At 41.2% G+C, this 20,059-nt stretch overlaps 1 long non-coding RNA gene across 1 annotated transcript; it reads left to right on the forward strand.

Moving 5' to 3' along the window:
- Positions 1 to 787: 787 nt before the first annotated feature.
- On the forward strand, positions 788 to 19,471 carry LOC309480405. Its single transcript, XR_014199634.1, has 3 exons — positions 788 to 910; positions 8,311 to 8,510; positions 19,329 to 19,471. It is a non-coding gene; the product is annotated as an uncharacterized lncRNA (long non-coding RNA).
- The last annotated feature ends 588 nt before the right edge of the window (positions 19,472 to 20,059 follow it).

Raw genomic sequence — 20,059 nt, forward strand, 5'->3', positions numbered from 1 at the left:
TTAAAAAAGTTAATTAATTTTATCTTCCTCAAACTCACGCAATTGTTTCATTTTCAAAAGATGTGTACAAAATAATCCGTTCACACAGAAACCATGGTCTCCTTAGTATTCATAGGTTTATAGAGCAGCAAAGGAAACCATTCCACAATGTGCATGTTTTGAAAACATTTTCTATGCTACTAGTTTCAAGTATATATTTAAAATAACCTAAATAACTGCATCAAGCAGAGGGGCGTGTTTTACTAATAATTCGTTTATTTTTTGCACAAGGCACTACATCATTTTAATTATTTTGGTGTTATCTAAATACATAACACTTTAAAATCAACACAAATATTCACTCTAAACTGAAGAGGGCTGTTGCTGCTATTTTGTTACAGATAGCAAAATCTTCTAATTTATTAATTACTCATAAATAAAAAGTTAATTTATAAATATTGTTATTTTTAATGTTTAATGTTAACTTATTTCTACTCAGTTTTATTTATTGATGTACCAGATGCATTTACTCAGATTTACTAAATTTTTTAGAGTGTATCCTCCATCTGTTTGCATCTGTAGATTTCTTCTAAATTCACCAATTTAGATTTCTAAATTACAGGGGGAAAGACTCTTGATGCAAGTCATTAACTGGGGACGTTCTGTATGCAAATTAGTTGTCAACTAGTTAAAATGCGCACATTTGCATTTAATTGACAGGGCAATGCAGGTAAATAGGATAAACAAAATAACTAAAGCATATCACCTGGTGGTGATATATGCTTATTTTATTAACTTATTTTATTTGGCTTGGTTGAATTCCAATGTAGAATGCGGTGTGTTATTTCTTGATAACAGACCGCTGTGCGGAGTATAACAGACCGTTGCCATGATAAACAGAGTGTTGCTATGGACTCACAGGATTCTAACCGTAGAGACGGAGCGTACTATTTTCTTTAGCGGAAGCAAAACAATCGGGTTTAAATCAATAAACTCCCTTTTAAATCAATATTTTGTGTCAAATTATTTATTTATTTGGTTGGTAGCCATGTAATAAGTGGGATAATGTATAGCGATTATCCCTTACACATTAGCTAGTCTAGTAGCTCATGAGGCATGCATGCTAGCAAAACACAGGATAACTATATTTTGGCTAATCAGCAGTAAATTCGAGGCACTGGTAGTTTAATGTTCTCTTACGAGAGGTCTCTCGTACTGCGTAAGATATCTTACGCTAGGGGAAAATCCTTTTCCGCGAGATATTGAAGCCAAAAATTATCCTTAATTTTGTAATAATGCAAAACGCGTTGCAGCAGCAATGCAGACATAGGCGAGACAGCTCGCGCGCCTATTGGCTGCTCTGCGGCAACTGCAGCAGCCTATCGAGCGAGGCCTGGCGTGACGTCAGACCCAATCAGGGCACTTCGCGCCCGCTGCGTCACGTCCCGCCGAAATGGGCGTGGTCTAGGCCTATAAATATCGCTCGCAGGCAGCTATTATCTGATTTTTCATCCTTCAAGCGAAGCACACGCATCGCTGGAGCTGGATAAGAAGCCGCGCCGTCTGAAAGAGAGCACCTTCAGCGGGACGAGTCACTGAAGTCGCTGGCCGCGCCGCCTTCCTTGCCTTCCTGCTGCGCTTTCCGGCATTATATCCTTTCTCTGCTACTGTGTTTATGTATGTGTGTGTGCTCGCCGCCGCGACACACACTCCCATTGCACTAAAAGAGCTGGGCGTCTTTTTCAAGACGCCCCTTTTCCTGATCACGCAGCTCTCGCACTCGCTGACGGCGACTGCCCTCACTGCGAGTTAGGTACTGCCTATGGTGACTCTGAGGACTCACCTGGCATCCTTCTCCGAGACAAAGCTTGCCGGTTCGCCCGCTTGCCTTGCCTGCTTGGGGGACGATACCTGTTCTCCCTCTGTTCGAGCCGCGCACACCGCGCCGCTCACAGAGGATGTCAGGAGCGGGCGGTCACGGGGCTAGCTTTCTCTCTCCCTCTGTTCAAGCCGCGCAAACTGCGCCGCTCACAAGGGAGGCTGGAAGCGGACGGTCGGGTTAGTTTTTCTTTACGTTATAAGAAAGCTACCCTGCCTTCTGCGCCCCATTCACGCGTCACTCACCGGCGAAAGGAGAAAGGTGTGTTTTTTAGTCCCTCCGAGGATGGACTGACCTTCAATTTCTCATACATATTCCCAGTTCCCTGATCATGCGACTGGAAATATCAATATTGCAGCAGGCGAGCCTGTTTTAATACAAGCGCGCCTGCAAGCATACGGCGAAGAAAGCATGTGACGCTCTTATATGCTCGTGCATCCGAAAACCTTTGCGTTCCCCCCCTGTGGCTCAGTGGCGGAATCATTGGTTTTTCTCACGAGAGACCGGAGTTCGAATCCCGGTCTAGCGGCAGTTAAAATTATGCCGCCAATGCTTCGCTCTGTCAGTTCCCTGAAAAGCGACTGCAGACGTGCATTTTGCAGCCAACGAGCGCGTTGCACAACCCGCTCGCCTGCACCCAAACACCGTTTCTATGGTTTCCATGCGTCACTGGCGAAAGGAGAAAAGAGCGTTTTCTGGTCCCCCCGCGGACGGACCGACCTCCTCTTTCTCGTACATTTCTCATTCCCCTCTGAAGTTCGGGCGACTGGAAATGTCTGTATTGCAGTGAGCAAGCCTGTTGTAATACACGCATGCCTGCAAACAAACGCCAGCACGTTGACGCTCTCTTATAATACTCGCGCTAACTGAGTTTCAATGTGTCTCCCCCTGTGGCCCAGTGGCAGACTCTCAGGTTTTTGCACGCGAGAGACCCGCGTTCGATCCCCGGGTCTACCGGCAGATAAAATTATGCCGTCAATGCTCGCTCTGTCAGTTCCCTGAAAAGGCGACTGCAGATGTGTATTTTGCAGCCAACGAGCGCGTTGTACAACCCGCTCGCCTGCACCCAAACACCGTTTCTATGGTGTTCCGTGCGTCACTGGCGTAAGGAAAAAAGGGAGTTTTTCTGGTCCCGCTGCGGACGGACCAACCTCCTTTTTCCTATACATTTCCCATTCCCCTCTGGAATTCAGGCGACTGGAAATGTCAATATTGCAGTGAACAAGCCTGTTGTAATGCACGCAGGCCTGCAATAAACGCCAGCATGTTGACGCTCTCTGTTTCTATGGCAACTTCTCGCTCGTTCAGTTCCAGTAAATGTGACTGTTCCAGTGTATCCTGCAGTAAACAAGTCGGTTCTGTCACCCGCTTGCCTGCACACAAACGCCGTTTTTACGGCTACCCAGATAAATCCCATAAGTGTGAATTTTTTCTGGTGTCCCGGCCACGGCCGATGGTGCTTTATGTGTAAGAAGAATGCCCACTGCCCAGTGCCCATCTCTACACACAAGCACAGCCCGTCACACAGGGCTCGCGCACATGAATCGGCTCAGACCGATTGCGCTTCAAACATGGTGAATGTGCCCACTAACACCACGTTATGCATGTCTCACGGTTTCTGTAAAAACGAAACCAACGTGCACTCGCTTCACACAAGCGAACGATGCTTTCGGTGTGATAAATGTGCCCGCTGTCCCGCGCCCACATCCACACATAGACATGACAGTTCCCACGGGAACCGCCCAGCCCTCCCCCTCGCGGTTAACCACCGCAGAGGAGTCGAGCGCGGGCAATCTGCCCGCTGTCATCAGCGCGCCCCATGCCTCAAATGTCACGAGCGACACGCTTGTGTTACAGCACACCGAAGCTTCTCCATCGCTGAGCGAGCGGAGCGCGCTTCGTATTCGACCCCTAGCTATCCATGCAGACGCATGGGCAAAGCTACCCGGGGTTTCGAAGTGGGTGCTGAACATTATAGAAAGAGGCTATTCGCTGCAGTTTCGCCGACGCCCTCGCCGCTATGTGGCGCGCGTCGAGACCACGGTAAAAACAGAAGTAGCACATCTACTTCGAGCCGAAGTGACGAAACTATTGAGCAAAGGGGCCATAGAACCTCTCTCTCAAGATCAGAGCGAGGGAGGGCTATACAGCAGATACTTCCTGGTACCGAAAAAAGACGGGGGTCTCAGACCCATACTAGATCTAAGGCAACTGAACAAAGTGCTTGTGAAGCGACAGTTCAGGATGCTCACGACCAGGCAAATCCTTGTGCAGATTCGCCAAGGAGATTGGTTTGTGTCAATAGATCTGAAAGACGCGTATTTTCAAATACAGATAGCGTCACGTCACAGGCGATATTTGAGATTCGCCTTCGAGGGCCAGGCATATCAGTACACAGTCCTGCCGTTCGGTTTGTCCCTAGCACCCCGTACATTTACGAAGTGCATGGATGCGGCGCTCGCACCCCTCAGAATGAGAGGCATGCGAGTGCTGAACTATTTGGACGATTGGCTGATTCTAGCGCAATCTCGCGCAGTGCTCATAGAACACACGACCATTTTACTCGATCACCTCGAGGATTTGGGTCTGAGTGTCAATTGGGCGAAGAGCTCTCTGTCACCCAGTCAGAAAATATCTTTCCTGGGCACAGAACTGGACTCACTATCCATGATAGCGCGACTATCACAACAGCGCGCGGTAGACATTCGACGCACAGCGAACTCTTTTCGCTGCGGCGCGTCTGTCCCGCTCAAGAGATTTTCAGAAGATGCTAGGTCTCATGGCCTCAGCATCGTCAGTGCTCCAGCTGGGTCTGCTCCGCATGCGCCCGCTGCAGTTTTGGCTGAAAGCGCGAGTCCCACGCGAAGCGTGGGCACCCGGTTTGCTTCGCCTCAGGGTCAATCAGAAATGCGTTACAGCTCTGAAACCCTGGAAAGCGAACGACTGGTACCAATCAGGTGTAAGCCTGGGGACTTCCTCGAGGGTGAAAGTGGTGTCCACGGACGCGTCCACCTCGGGATGGGGAGCGCTGCTCGAGGGCAGACCGTTCTTCGGCCAGTGGTCAGAACGGGAGAAGCTCCTGCACATAAACTGCCTCGAAATGCTGGCAGTAGACAACGCGCTGACGCGTTTTTGTCCCCAAATAAAAGGTCACCACGTCTTGGTCCGTTCGGACAACATGTCTGTGGTGTCCTACATAAATCGCCAGGGCGGCATCAGATCCGAGAAACTGTACAGGCTGGCAGAACGCCTCCTGGTATGGGCTCAGTGCAACCTGCGCTCGCTCAGAGCAGCGCACGTGCCAGGGATCATGAATATAGGACCAGACAGACTGTCCAGGAACAATGTTCCGGCAGGCGAATGGTCTCTACACCCACAGACAGTCCAACTGCTGTGGAAGAAATTCGGCAGAGCGGAAGTGGACCTGTTTGCGTCTCAAGAAAACGCTCACTGTCAAGAATTTTTCTCCAAGAGCAGGAGCGCGCTGGCCCATGTGTGGCCCCGCCGCCCGCTCTATGCTTTTCCCCCCGTCTCTCTCCTGCCTCAGGTGATAGAACGGATCAGGGAAGAAGGATGCTCAGTACTGCTGGTAGCACCGTTCTGGAAAAACCAACCTTGGTTCCCAGCCGTGATGCAGTTAGCAAGTACTGCCCCGTGGCCAGTACCAGTGAGGAGAGATCTCCTCTCACAGGCCCGCGGCTCGATCTGGCATCCTCACCCGGAACTATGGTCCCTTCATGTCTGGGCCATCAACGGGTACATGTTGGACTCCCTAAAGGAGTATTAAACACGATCACGCAGGCTAGAGCTCCGTCTACAAGACGACTCTATTCTTCGAAATGGTCTGTGTTTTCGGGCTGGTGCACAGCCCGTGGTGTGTCACCCACAAACTATGGTGTGACGGAGGTGTTTTCCTTCCTACAAGAGCTGTTGGATGGGGGCAGGGCCCCCTCCACGCTCAAAGTTTATGTGGCGGCTATAGCAGCGTTCTCAGAAACAACGCTTGGTCAGTCAATAGGAAGGAACGATTTAGTCATCCGCTTCCTTAGAGGGGCTAAGAGACTGAATCCTCCCAGACCTCCCTCAGTCCCCGTATGGGACCTTTCTACGGTTCTGGAAGCCATGAAAGGTGCGCCATTTGAGCCTTTACAGTCAATCGATTTGAAACACCTGTCTTTCAAGACGGTGTTTTTGCTGGCTCTCGCTTCAGTGAAGCGCATAGGGGATCTGCACGCGCTCTCTGTGAGCGCGGCGTGCATGGAGTTTGGGCCCAATGACTCAAAAGTTATACTCAAACCTAAGCACGGTTATGTTCCAAAATCCCTCAACACACCGTTTAGGGCGCAGGTTATCTCCCTGTCAGCCCTACCGGTCCCTGATGAGGAAAGAGACGCGAGCCTCCTTTGCCCAGTCAGGGACTCCCTGTGAGTTCCCTGAGTGATTGTGCACTATATGTACCCCGGGCTTTTGCCCTTGGGTCTTTGGTGTCAGATCTCAGCATGCACAGCGTTTTACATTGGGTCCCCTAGCGTAAGATATCTTACGCAGTACGAGAGACCTCTCGTAAGAGAACGTACTCGGTTACTAACGTAACCTCGGTTCTCTCTAGAAGAGGGAACGAGTACTGCGTATCTTGCCGTGCATGCACACGCTCTGGTTGCTTCGATGATGAAAAATCAGATAATAGCTGCCTGCGAGCGATATTTATAGGCCTAGACCACGCCCATTTCGGCGGGACGTGACGCAGCGGGCGCGAAGTGCCCTGATTGGGTCTGACGTCACGCCAGGCCTCGCTCGATAGGCTGCTGCAGTTGCCGCAGAGCAGCCAATAGGCGCGCGAGCTGTCTCGCCTATGTCTGCATTGCTGCTGCAACGCGTTTTGCATTATTACAAAATTAAGGATAATTTTTGGCTTCAATATCTCGCGGAAAAGGATTTTCCCCTAGCGTAAGATATCTTACGCAGTACTCGTTCCCTCTTCTAGAGAGAACCGAGGTTACGTTAGTAACCGAGTACGTTTTTAGCAAACCTTTTCCATATGGGTGTGTGTGTGTGTGTGTTGTACTGTGTAGTACATTAATGAATCAAAATGTGCCAATGTATCCATTGTATCTTTTGTGTTCATCATGTGAAAAGGTAATGGGGGAACCACAAGCAACATACCAGTTTTGGAAATGTTGTTTTGAATGTATTGCACCAGTGTGTAAGACTATGTTGTAGTGTGTGTGATTTTGAGGGCAAAGTTTGGTTTTTCAGCAAGAGTGAATGGTTTTGAGTGTAGAGCTTCATTTTGAGCTGAAAATAGGATGTTTGGGAATTGAGTGAGACGTTATGGATTTGGGTTTACAGTTTTGAGAATACGAGGCATAGTTTCAAGAAATGTGTTTAAGCAATCGAGAAAAACCGTACTTTCGGTTACAGCACATTAATACAATACATTACAGACCTAAATGGACTTTCTTTATGGTAAGAATAACCTTTGCATGGAATTGCCCATAGCACTTTCCACAGTCCACATTGTATCAAAGCAGCTTCACAGAGAGTCATACTCTTATGTAACTTGCTCTATGTTAAAGCACTCAGTTATATGGTATTTAACCATGGTGTAAGTGTATTCATTTTATTTCTAAGAGAGAGTAGGAGATTTTTAAACTGTATTAATGAAGATATTGATCTGTTGTTAAAAGCGATGCTAGCAGTTAATCATCAGGTTTGTTTTCAGTCTCTAGCAGAGGAAAGCACACATCCTGAGGTGAACGCTGTCTTCAGATCTCACATCAGTGAACAGGGACGTGCACAGACATTTTGAGGGGCAGGGGCTGAAGTGAAAGAAAGGGCACTTCTCATAATTACGGGGGGTTTTTTCCAAAAAAAGTATATTAACGCAACTCTGACTTCCTTTTTAAAAAATTTATTAAAAAAGTTAATTAATTTTATCTTCCTCAAACTCACGCAATTGTTTCATTTTCAAAAGATGTGTACAAAATAATCCGTTCACACAGAAACCATGGTCTCCTTAGTATTCATAGGTTTATAGAGCAGCAAAGGATCCATTCCACAATGTGCATGTTTTGAAAACATTTTCTATGCTACTAGTTTCAAGTATATATTTAGAATAACCTAAATAACTGCATCAAGCAGAGGGGCGTGTTTTACTAATAATTTGTTTATTTTTGCACAAGGCACTACATCATTTTAATTATTTTGGTGTTATCAGAATACATAACACTTTAAAATCAACACAAACATTCACTCTAAACTGAAGAGGGCTGTTGCTGCTATTTTGTTAACTTTACTGAAAAAATCACTGTAAAAATGATTGACAAAATACAAAAAATAAATGTTATTACTAACTTATTTTTGCGGTGTGTTATTTCTTGATAACAGTGCGGAGGACCGTTGCCATGATAAACAGAGTGTTGCTATGGACTCACAGGATTCTAACCGTAGAGACGGAACGGACTATTTTCTTTAGCGGAAGCAATGCAATCGGGTTTAAATCAATAAACTCCCTTTTAAATCAATATTTTGTGTCAAATTAATTATTTATTTGGTAGGTAGCCATGTAATAAGCGGGATAATGTATTGCGATTATCCCTTACACATTAGCTAGTCTAGTAGCTCATGAGGCATGCATGCTAGCAAAACACAGGTTAACTATATTTGTCTTTGGCTAATCAGCAGTAAATTCGAGCCTCGACCAGTGCCTCGAATTTCGAGGCACTGGTAGTTTAATCTTTTGTTCATCGCACGCGCCACTCACCTCAGCACAAGCCAAGAAAAACACTGCTGGGAGGCAGGGCCGGATTAACCATACGGGCAACTGGGCAATTGCCCAGGGGCCCAAGACCTCTAAAGGGCCCAGGGCAGCAAGGGCACGAGCAAAATACTGTATCTGGTAATCTCCCGCTTTATATTAACCCCCTGAGGTCGGAGGTATCGCCGGCGATACCAGCTCGCTTTTTTTTTATCAGTGTAAAAGAAACTCATAAATACTCTGTTGACTTTGATTTTCCATAGGAGTTTCATACATCAATCGATTCTGTTAAATGTGTATTATTTTTGTGTATACTCACAATAAAAACAAAGTGTTGTGCTTTTTGCCAAATAAAGAAAAATAAACACGAAGCGAGTTCTGCCTTCTCTCTGCCAGTGAAGTCCATTCTGAAACGCGTCCGAAAATGAACAATAACTCACCGAATACTCAGTCAAACAGACATACAGACACACAGGCATGAAGCTTGAATTCTCTTCTTTTAAATGAAGTAATTTATATAAAAAACAAATATTCTCATCTTGTGAAATCTGTATTAAAAGAGAGCGATTCCAGTCGAGCTCATTACAGCTAATTCAGATGTAATGTGACTCCGCCCACGGAGAGCGCGCGCTATTCAAACGCAAATGGCTGAGGCAATCCTGTGAACGCCCCCATCAGCTCGAGAAAACACACAAGTTTATTCAGATCATTGTTTACACCGTCTTGCAGCGCTGTGAATAATAATAATAATGGAAAATGTCCCTCAGAAGTGCGGGTATATCGAGGAGCGAGCTGAGGAATACTAGTAAGTTTTTTCCTTCTCACGTGAATTTCTTCACGTGGGTTTCTGTTTATGAATGAATAAACGGCAGAGATGCGCGCTGTTTACCACAGCTGGCAAAGACAGTTTAAATTTAAATTGCGTGTGTGAATGAATGATGATGTTTTAGCAAACTGTATTGCTATACTGAGATAAGTAAACATCGACTGAATGTTGAAATAAAATGTAGGCTATTTGTATAAGCAACGTATTAAACTGCAAATTAACAATATGCCCTTATATTTCATGAAAACAACGTTACAGTCAGACGAAATATGAAAGACAACATTTTGTTGACTAGATTTGGGTACAGTTTTTACTGTAGAATATACTGCCACGTCAAATAAGCTTTTGTTTAGCAATTTCTATATATAAAATACTATTTTTGTCAAAAATAAAGTCATCAACTAAGATGTTAGCTGTTCCAATGTTGGCTATATTCAAACTAATGAATACATAGATAAAATGTAGGCCTATAATCTTTTTTTTTTTTACAAAGAAAGAGTACACTTGAAATATTGTTGAAATTGTAATTATTGTTGTAATTGTAACCGTTTTAATAAAATAGCAAAACATATTTACAAGATAGATGTAAGCAAAATCTTAAATGGTCAATATAAGTCTTCTTCTAAATATATCTTTTGTCCTTGCATTGTGGCTCAGTCAGTGTCACACCTGAGTGAATGGCTCATCATTATGCAGAGTGGGTGGGACATTGTATTCTAAGGTGTAAACCACTCCTCGTTCACGCCCCCTCGCATATTGGCTTTCCAAGCAAAACCTGTTTTACATCAATTTAAATCAATGTATGGTTTTATGTGAACGATAAAGCAAGACTATTTTCACATAATTTTGAAGAAAAAACTATAGGCGAGGACATCCATTAGTCAAAAGTCTTATTGCCACATATTTAGTATGTGTTTTGTGGCCTTATTTCAAAAACTTTAATTTTTAGTTTTTTCGATAACCACGCATAAACATTATTCTCTCAAAAATGAAAACATGTACATACATGTGGCTCACATATTATTGTAGTCCTGTTTGTGCTATATACAGCCAGCAGCCATATCACCCTGTAGCCCAAGACTGGTTGCCCACTGAAGCTAAGCAGGGCTGAGCCTGGTTAGTACCTGGATGGGAGACCTCCTGAGAAAACCAGGTTGCTGCTGGAAGAGGTGTTAGGGCCAGCAGGGGGCGCTCACCCTGTGGTCTGTGTGGGTCCTAATGCCCCAGTATAGTGACGGGGACACTATACTGCCAAAAGAGCACCGTCCTTCGGATGAGACGTTAAACCGAGGTCCTGACTCTCTGTGGTCATTAAAAATCCCAGGATGTCCTTCGAAAAAGAGTAGGGGTGTAACCCCGGCATCCTGGCCAAATTTGCCCCTTGGCCTCTGTCCATCATGGCCTCCTGATCATCCCCATATACTGATTGGCTTCATCACTGTCTCCTCTCCACCAGTAAGCTGGTGTGTGGTGGGCGTTCTGGCGCAATATGGCTGCCGTCGCATCATCCAAGTGGATGCTGCACATTGGTGGTGGTTGAGGAGATTCCCCCATCTATGTAAAGCGCTTTGAGGTCTCAGAAAAAGCGCTATATAAATGTAACGAATTATTATTATTATTATTATATAGAGTGAATTTACACCATTGCCATTAATATGTTTATAAGCAACTGAAAAAAGCACAAATGTCAGAGCATGTCAGAACACCCCCAGGGCCCCAAAAATGTGTTGGAATTTTTTCGCTCATCCCAGCGTTTTCTCTAGTTTATTCTAGTGTATTTGAGAAGTTGCACAGATATTGGTAACAGGACTCTGGGGGTTGTTGGCCAGTTTTCTCACCTAAGAAAAACACTGGCCTTTAAGGCCTTCCTCCATTGATATGTAAATTGCGTGTGGGGGGGGAAGTGCAACAACTCAATTCACACACCCTAGTCTACATACACATGAAAAATACCTATTTTAGAATATCAAGGATAGTAATGAGTTATGGTTAAATCATTCAATCATTTATACCACAGTCTTAAATGATGTCTTAAATGATATCAGGTTAAAAGACCATGATATCTTCTCCAAACCAACTTACAGCTTGACAGCAGTTCATTTCACATTCAAAATGCACTGAAACTTCATTCTCAGATCAACTCATTCTTCCAGAACACTAGAAAAGGTTTTACCCCAAAAAAACACACGTTAAATAAAAACACACACAAATAACGGGTAGAATTCTAACATATTTCTGCTGTTTTCTGTTGTTCAGAATTCACAGCATTATATGTCACATGGTCATTGTTTACAGTACAGTACACATTTCCCCCAAGTTTCCCCTTTTTATAGATGGTGATGAAACTGAAAGATTAATACCTGTATGTGTTCAGCTACATCTAATTGTTTTGATAGTATTTAATTTTTTAGATTCTGAAAATATTTTACTACGGTATTACTGTAGAAGTGTTGCAAATGTCTGTGTCATTCAATGTTGTATTAATGCATTCAGTGACTACATCTTCCAAACTACATATTTCACTTAGACACAACCACTGCCAAAACTCAGAGCCCATTTTTATACACTCTTTTATACGCTCAAAACTGTTAAACATAATTGAAAGATCTTATAAACATTGAGATCTTTCAATTTAAATGAATTAATTTCTCACTTAAAGGGACATTGTGTAGGAATTTCTCCCGAATAATGCTCTCCAGCGCCTCACTTTTTCAAATGCGTGTTGCATCTACGGTAGCCGTTATGTACCTAAAAGCTATGACAGGATGTCTTGTAATAGCACTTCGAGTTTTTCTTCGGGTGAACATGTTTGTTATTTAAAACAAACTGAAACTTGAAACAACGAAAAAAAGAATGTTACAGTATGAACTACTGACTGTCAAAAACATTAACTATGGTAATTAGTAGTAATGCCTTCTTTACTCGTTATATTTTTTTGAAGTATGTGCATTGTTAGATATCATCATCATCAGAGCCTTCTCTAACGTTACTTTACTCAATAGCTGCTATTCATCAAAGAGCCTGTTTAACTTTTAACTATAAATGTTCGACTGTCTATATAATAAAGTACACAACCAAGCAATGAAAAAAAAAGCTTGTAATTAAGACTGTAACATTGACTTACCTGTCGAGAAGAAAGCAGGCAACTTCAGGGTCTCTTTTGAAAGCTTTCTCCTGCATTAGCTATCCTGACATTAACCCTTGTTTTTGTAATCTCCGGTCACGTTTCCTTTTACGATCTATTTTGGACTTTTTCGACGACGAGGACTCCTTATCCTGTGACTCATATGTATGTATGAATGAACGGTGTATAAATAACCGTGCAGTGCAGCCTTTTAAACTTGCCGGTGCAGTGACAAGCGCCTCTCACTGCTCTGCTCCTCCGCTTCTGCTGGCTTCAGTCACGTGACGCTGGTTCTGAACGAAACGCGTTGTGGAAACGCGTTGGCCTAGTACTTTTTGTCCCTCTCTGCTATTATAGTTTTTCAAGATGGCGGAACTACATGGAAGCCTCCGTGGACTTACCCGTCCCATGTATATAAAGATAATAAATTCTTCGTTTACGAGGATTAGTCTGAACATTGGCATAGGTATTTGTACACCATTGAGGGCATATTTATGAATAAAAATATAGATTTTAGATAATAAAATACCTAAAAAGCTACACATTGTCCCTTTAAACACAAAGACCAACAGAACTTGATTTACTATACAGGCTTATTTGCACATGCTTACATATTATTTCCAAGACTGTGTTATTTATTTTAAAAACCTAAGCTAGACTGAAATATGCAATATTTCTACCGTATACCACAAAGATATGTAATTTAAGTCCAAAGGGAAACTATGTTTTTATTGTATTTTTATTACTGCCAATGTCTGAGAGACCACAACCCATAAGATTGCTAAAGTAAAAAATGTGTACCGTTGGTTCATTAATGTTAAGTAATATTTTTGACTCGAACAAAATCACTTAATTGTCAATTTTTAGGTATTTGAAATGTACTATCATTAACTTTTGTAATGTTAATTTATATTATGTTATATATATGCACGGTAAAACTCTCTCCAATATGATATATACACATTATAATGCTTGATCTGTAGATAAAAGGCTGTGGATTTGCATAAAATGACTTTATTTTGTGTATTTGTATTTTATATTTGTTGCTGTTTTAAAACGACTCGCTACCGTGTGCCTGTTCACACCACAAGGACTATGAATCAGCATCAAACGCACAATAACTGGAATTTAAAACTTCACTATGTGAAGAAACAAATGATCAATAAACTGTTGGACAGATATAGGCTACACTAGGATTTGTGCGCTCGAAATTTCTTCGCTTTGTGCCGTGAACTTTTAAATGCGCACTTGTGCAGCGCTGAACACTGTGACTCCATGTTGCTTTGAGCACATCATTCTGCACCCGCGATGCGCATACGCGCTTTGTGCGCTCTGTTTTGAAGCGTTTCATATTATCATGGTTTTTCCTATATTTTTTTATACCTAGCCTGCACAATACATTTAAAATAAGCATAATTTAATTGTATATTATATTGTATGCACTAAAGCTGGTGAAAACCTATCTCAGGTCCACAATGTCAGATGACAGATTAAGCAATTTAGGTGTTCTAAGTATTGAGTCAAGGAGGGCAAAGGCCTTAAATCTAGATGAATTTGCTGATCTTTTTGCAAAAAAACACAAAAATCGTAGAATGCAGTTAATGTGACTGATTCTGAATATGTAATGCAAATTTTAAAAATATAATGGCAATGCAAATACATTGTTGAATGATTGGTAATCATGGTATTTTGCCTGTTAATGCCTATAGTGCAGTACAGAAAATGATATTTATTTATTTATTTAAAGTTTATTTAACAGGGACCATACAAGCAAACATAGTTACAATACAAAGCCTGTAACTGATGCGCAGCATATAGAGTTTATAGCTAGTGCTAATTTTCAACTCCTGTCCCTGGTTGGGCATTTCTAAGAACATTATAAAACAGATACATACATAAAAAAACAACAAGTAATACAAAACTATACATGTACATACACACATACATATATACATATATACATATACACACATACATACATAATCATACACAATTATAACAACAATTAAAAATGTATACAGTTTTGGTTTGTCTTTAGCCACAGCTTAATCCTGGAAGTGAACTTTTTGAAGTCAGATATGGCCTTAATATCAGATGGTAATGCATTCCATAGCCTACAGCTCTTAACAGAAAAGGCAGTCTGTGCAAAGCTTGTCCTACAGTATGGTATTGTACAGTTATGTTTTGTACTACTTCTAGTAACTCTTTGGCTGTTCTGTATTTCAATAAATTTACTAAGAGGCTCAGGTGCTAAATTATTAATACACTTGAAGATTAATTTAAGGAAACATAAATTACTAAAGCTTTCAAAGCTTAATATTTTATATTTCTCCAGTATGTAACAGTGATGATGGCGGATTGGCTTTTTATCCATAATTTTTATTGCTCGATTGTAAAGTGAACCAATGTGTTTTGTTGCAGATGGAGCTGCTTGCCCCCAAACTGTCATGCAGTATGAAATATGTGAAAACACCATAGCATGCATGTACAGTAGGGCTGCCTGGTTTGGTATGTAGTTTAGACAATAATGACAAATATGACAACAATAAGGTCTAAACTGGCCCCTCTAACAGTACAACTGGCCCCAGCTTGCCCCCAGCTTGAATGTGAGGCTATATGTAAAGCAGAAAAGCGCAATATAAATAAAATGTATCATCATCATCATGTGATTATATTTACTACTTTTGTGAATAAATCTTGCTGCAGCATTTTGGACCAGTTGAAGGCGAGCGATTTGTGACTTGGAAATACCGCAATACAATGAGTTGCTGTAGTCTAAATGGGAAGTAATAAAAGCATGAACAGCCATCTCTAGTGTTTTGTCAGTTAGGAAGTGTTTAATTTTAGACAAAAGACGGAGTTGATAGAAACTAGATCCAATTACTGAAGATATTTGTTTGTCAAATTTTAAAGGCCCATCTAAAAGCACACCCCAAACCTTTCTTACTTTGTCAAAAAAAACAAAAACAAAAAAACCTCAAATACTCATGAACATGTGAACACGTGATGATAAGTACGCATGTGACCATGTTATATACTTGTGCATGACCTGCCTGATGTCATGAAAATGCATCTCTATGGCACGCATTGTGTTTATCGTGCAATTTTTACGCGAAAACATATTTTTTTACATGCATATAATACGCACTTTATTGAGTGTAATACACACACATCCTACAAAACTAATCCTAACCAAACATATAATACATATTACATATTACACACCACTACTAAACCTACCCTAAACCCACCCATGCCTATCATATGCACGTATAAATTGCACAATAAACACAATGTGTGCTATAGAGACGCATTTAGTGTGACCGGGTTGGAATGACGTAACAATTTCACAAATTCACGTTTATGTTGTTTACATGCAGATGGTAAAGGCATCGTTTTCAAAACGAGTGATAAAAGGCATAATATATAATATACTATATAATATACTATATATACACATAATGAAGACAGACTTCACTGCCAGTTCACTTCACTGTTCACACACACACACACACACACACACACACACACACACACACACACACACACACACACACAGCTCCAAAGTCCTCACTTGTATAGATAGACATCGTTCAGTGAGTCCTCAACTTGGCCAGTGTAGAGCGACATTGGTCTGTTAGTAATATAGACATGTATGTGTGAGTGCAATGGCACATTTCAATGGCAAGTAAATTGTTAGGGACTGCATAACCAAGCATAGAAAGTATCTATGAAGGCCTATATATAAATATATATAACTTATAGTTACAAAATAAAGACATAGGCTACGTTCACACTGCAGGGCTTAATGCTCAATTCCAATTTTTTGAAAAAATTTGATTTTTTTGCAAGGCCGTTCACATTTCCAATTAAATGCGACCTTTTGTGATCTCCTGTGTGAACGTGAAATGACCCAGAAGTGACCCGCATGCGCAGAAGAGTACTCAACGGTCAACGACGTCACTTGTTGTTTGCGGAAGTAGCTAAACTTTAACTGATTCTCTCACACACACACACACACACACACGCGAGCGCGCGCAGCGACCGTTACACAAGAGCCAGACAGCAGCCGCTGACCTATCTAATATCAGATTCAGCACAAATAAGTTAACATAACGTATATATAATGGCCGTGGGCTTTTATTTAATTTTTTTTAATTAACGGGCTCGTCGAGGTCGACCCGTTCGGCAGATTTACCTCAGCTCGACGAATATGCAGTCCGTTTTCAAACCGACGACTACTTCAACGCAGAATTATGACGTTTTTCGCGTATCAATGACGTGCGGGTCGGATACATGCGACCTGGCCGTTCAGACTGAAGTCGCATTTCAAAAGATCGGATATGTATCGGATTTGGGACCACATACCCAAGTGGCCTGGGTCGCATTTGAAAAGATCGGATCTGTGTCGTTCAGACTGTCATGAAAAGATCAGATACAGGTCGCATAGGGGCAAAAAAATCGGAATTGGGTCGTTTCAGCCTGCAGTGTGAACGTAGCCATACTTAAAGGAGAAGTTCACTTTTAAAAAAACTTTTGCTGATAATTTACTCACCCCCATGTCATCCAAGATGTCCATGTCTTTCTTTCTTCAGTCGAAAAGAAATTAAGGTTTTTGATGAAAACATTCCAGGATTTTTTCACATATTATGGATTCCATTGGGACCCAAACGGTTCAAGGTCCAAATGACAGTTTCATTGCCGCTTCAAAGGGCTTTAAACGATACCAGACGATGAATAAGGGTCTTATCTAGCGAAACGATCGGTCATTTCAAAAATAAAATAAAAAGTTGACGTTTTATAAGCACAAATGTTCGGCTTGCTCTGTTCTGTGATGCGCGTTCGTGACGTCACGTAATACGCAATTACGTTGAAAAGGTCACGCTTGAAAAATTGAAGAAAATGTTCTTTTTGGCTTTTTAATATTAAAACACTCAGGATGCGCACACGAAATGGGCATTTTAAACGATAAACTGACACAAATACATTTGAAAATGTTTATATGGTCCTCCTTCCGCACATTTGTAAACACATCAAACTTGACCTTTTCAACGTAATTGCGTATTACGTGACGTCACGAACGCGCATCACAGAACAGAGCAAGGCGAACATTTGTGCTTATAAAACGTCAACTTTTGATTTTATTTTTGAAATGACCGATCGTTTCGCTAGATAAGACCCTTATTCATCGTCTGGTATCGTTTAAAGCCCTTTGAAGCGGCAATGAAACTGTCATTTGGACCTTGAACCGTTTGGGTCCCAATGGAATCCATAATATGTGGAAAAATCCTGGAATGTTTTCATCAAAAACCTTAATTTCTTTTCGACTGAAGAAAGAAAGACATGGACATCTTGGATGACATGGGGGTGAGTAAATTATCAGCAAAAGTTTTTTCAAAAGTGAACTTCTCCTTTAACTGTTCACACACACACACACAGTTCCATTGCAGGCTTTTGTGAGTCCACTGTTGTATAGGTAGAGATCGTTCAGAGTTGAGATTCAATCTTGGCATGTTTAATTTAAAAAAAAAATGTAATTTAAATTTTTTAAAAAGTTATATTATGAAAAAAAAATGATTTCATTTTTGTTTCTTCAAAACGACCAGATGCAGCAAGTCAACTCAAAGGTTTTGAATTAGATCTTAAAGAAAGGTCCACTGTTGGATGGTAACGAACGACATATGTTTGGTTGCATTTAAATTGAGCAATATTTCAAACACTGACTTTCTCTGTACATCAACATCCTAGAAACAAAGGAAACAGAAAAATAAGGACATGTCTATTGATTTTATTAGAGTAGAAATTATGTTTTAATTAATAGGCCACAACAGAGAATGAATTTCTTAAAGCAATAACTTTGCTGTAATGTCCACAACATAAAGCTTCTGATGTTTTATAGTGCTTTCATTGAAAGTGTTATGATATTCTGTATTATTTGTTGGTATGGAACTGCTACTGAGGTACAGAAGAAATTATTAAGAAAAGTAGTAACAAGTAAATTGTTAGGGACTGCATAACCAAGCATAGAAAGTATCTATGAAGAGAGAGAGTTAAATAAGAAAAATAATATTATGAATGATGAGGATATTCTCGCCTCTGCTTTTGAACTGTTGTCGTCGGGCCGTCTGTATTTTTTACCCCGTTGTAGATTTAAATGGTCTTTCCTAAAAAAAATCGTATTTTACAATTTTTGATAACTGATGGGTTATATATATATATATATATATATATATATATATATATATATATATATATATTATATATATATATATATATATATATAGAGAGAGAGAGAGAGAGAGAGAGAGAGAGAGAGTTACATAATGAAGGCAGACTTCACTGCCAGTTCACTTCACTGTTCACACACACACAGCTCCATTGCAGGCTATCAAGTCCCCACTAGTATAGATAGAGATCGGTCAGAGTTTCAGGTCCCCACTTGGCATGTTTTTTTTTAAATAAAAAAATGCATATTTGAAAGTTATATTATGAAAAAAGAGCTTAAAAGAAAATTTTGTATGTCATTTTTGTTTCTTCAAAATGACCAGAAACACTAGTCCCCTCTTGGCCAGTGTAGAGCGATAGTCCCCTGTTAGTAATATAGACGTGTATGTGTGTGTGTGTGTGTGTGTGTGTGTGTGTGTGTGTGTGTGTGTGTGTGTGTGTGTGTGTGTGTGTGTGTGTGTGTGTGTGTGTGTGTGTATGATGTGTGCCGATGTGCGCCGCTGCGCAGAGACGCAGGGGGGGGGGGAGAGAGAGAGAGAGGGAGCGCTTCAGAACTCCTGACCTGATATTTAGATATACTATTCTTCAATAAATATATTTGTTTGACAGGGAAGCTGTGCGCAAACAGGAATATATATTATAAATAAATAAATAAATAAAAAGCACCCCAGAAAAAAGGGCACTTTCTTTCCAGGAATAAAAAGGGCAGGTTCTCAAGCCCCCTTTGATGTCTATGTGTGCACCTGCCTGTCAGTGAATGTCTGCCAAAGGTGCGCGCATCCAGTCCTAAAAAACCAGACAGTCCAAAATATAAGAGACTTTGTGAGAAACTGAGGACTAAACTTTAAACACAGAGGTGAATTAATGACCTCCATGCTAACTTTCTTAGTCCAAGGGAGTAATTATCTGTTTGTCACATGTTCACCTCTATTCTTGTGATTGTAATGTTAATGTTGTATTGAGAATTAATGTTTTCTTATTCCCGTCACAGAGAGACAATGTGTCACCCATTTCAAAAATGAAATTAAGAAAACATGTTTTATTCTCCTCCTGGTTCTGTTGAAGATTGTAACGTAGATGTTTAGACAGAGGGACTATAAGTTGCCTTTGGCTTGCTCAGTTGGGGATATTTTGGGGATATTTAATTACATTTTATCAATCAATAAATTCCTCTTGAAACAAACTTTGTTGTATTATTTTAATTTAATACTGTGAAGCTGCTTTGATACAATCTGTATTGTGAAAAGCGCTATACAAATAAACTTGACT

Source organism: Leuciscus leuciscus, assembly GCF_965113295.1.
Source record: "Leuciscus leuciscus genome assembly, chromosome: 18".
NCBI classification, from domain to species: Eukaryota; Metazoa; Chordata; class Actinopteri; order Cypriniformes; family Leuciscidae; genus Leuciscus; species Leuciscus leuciscus.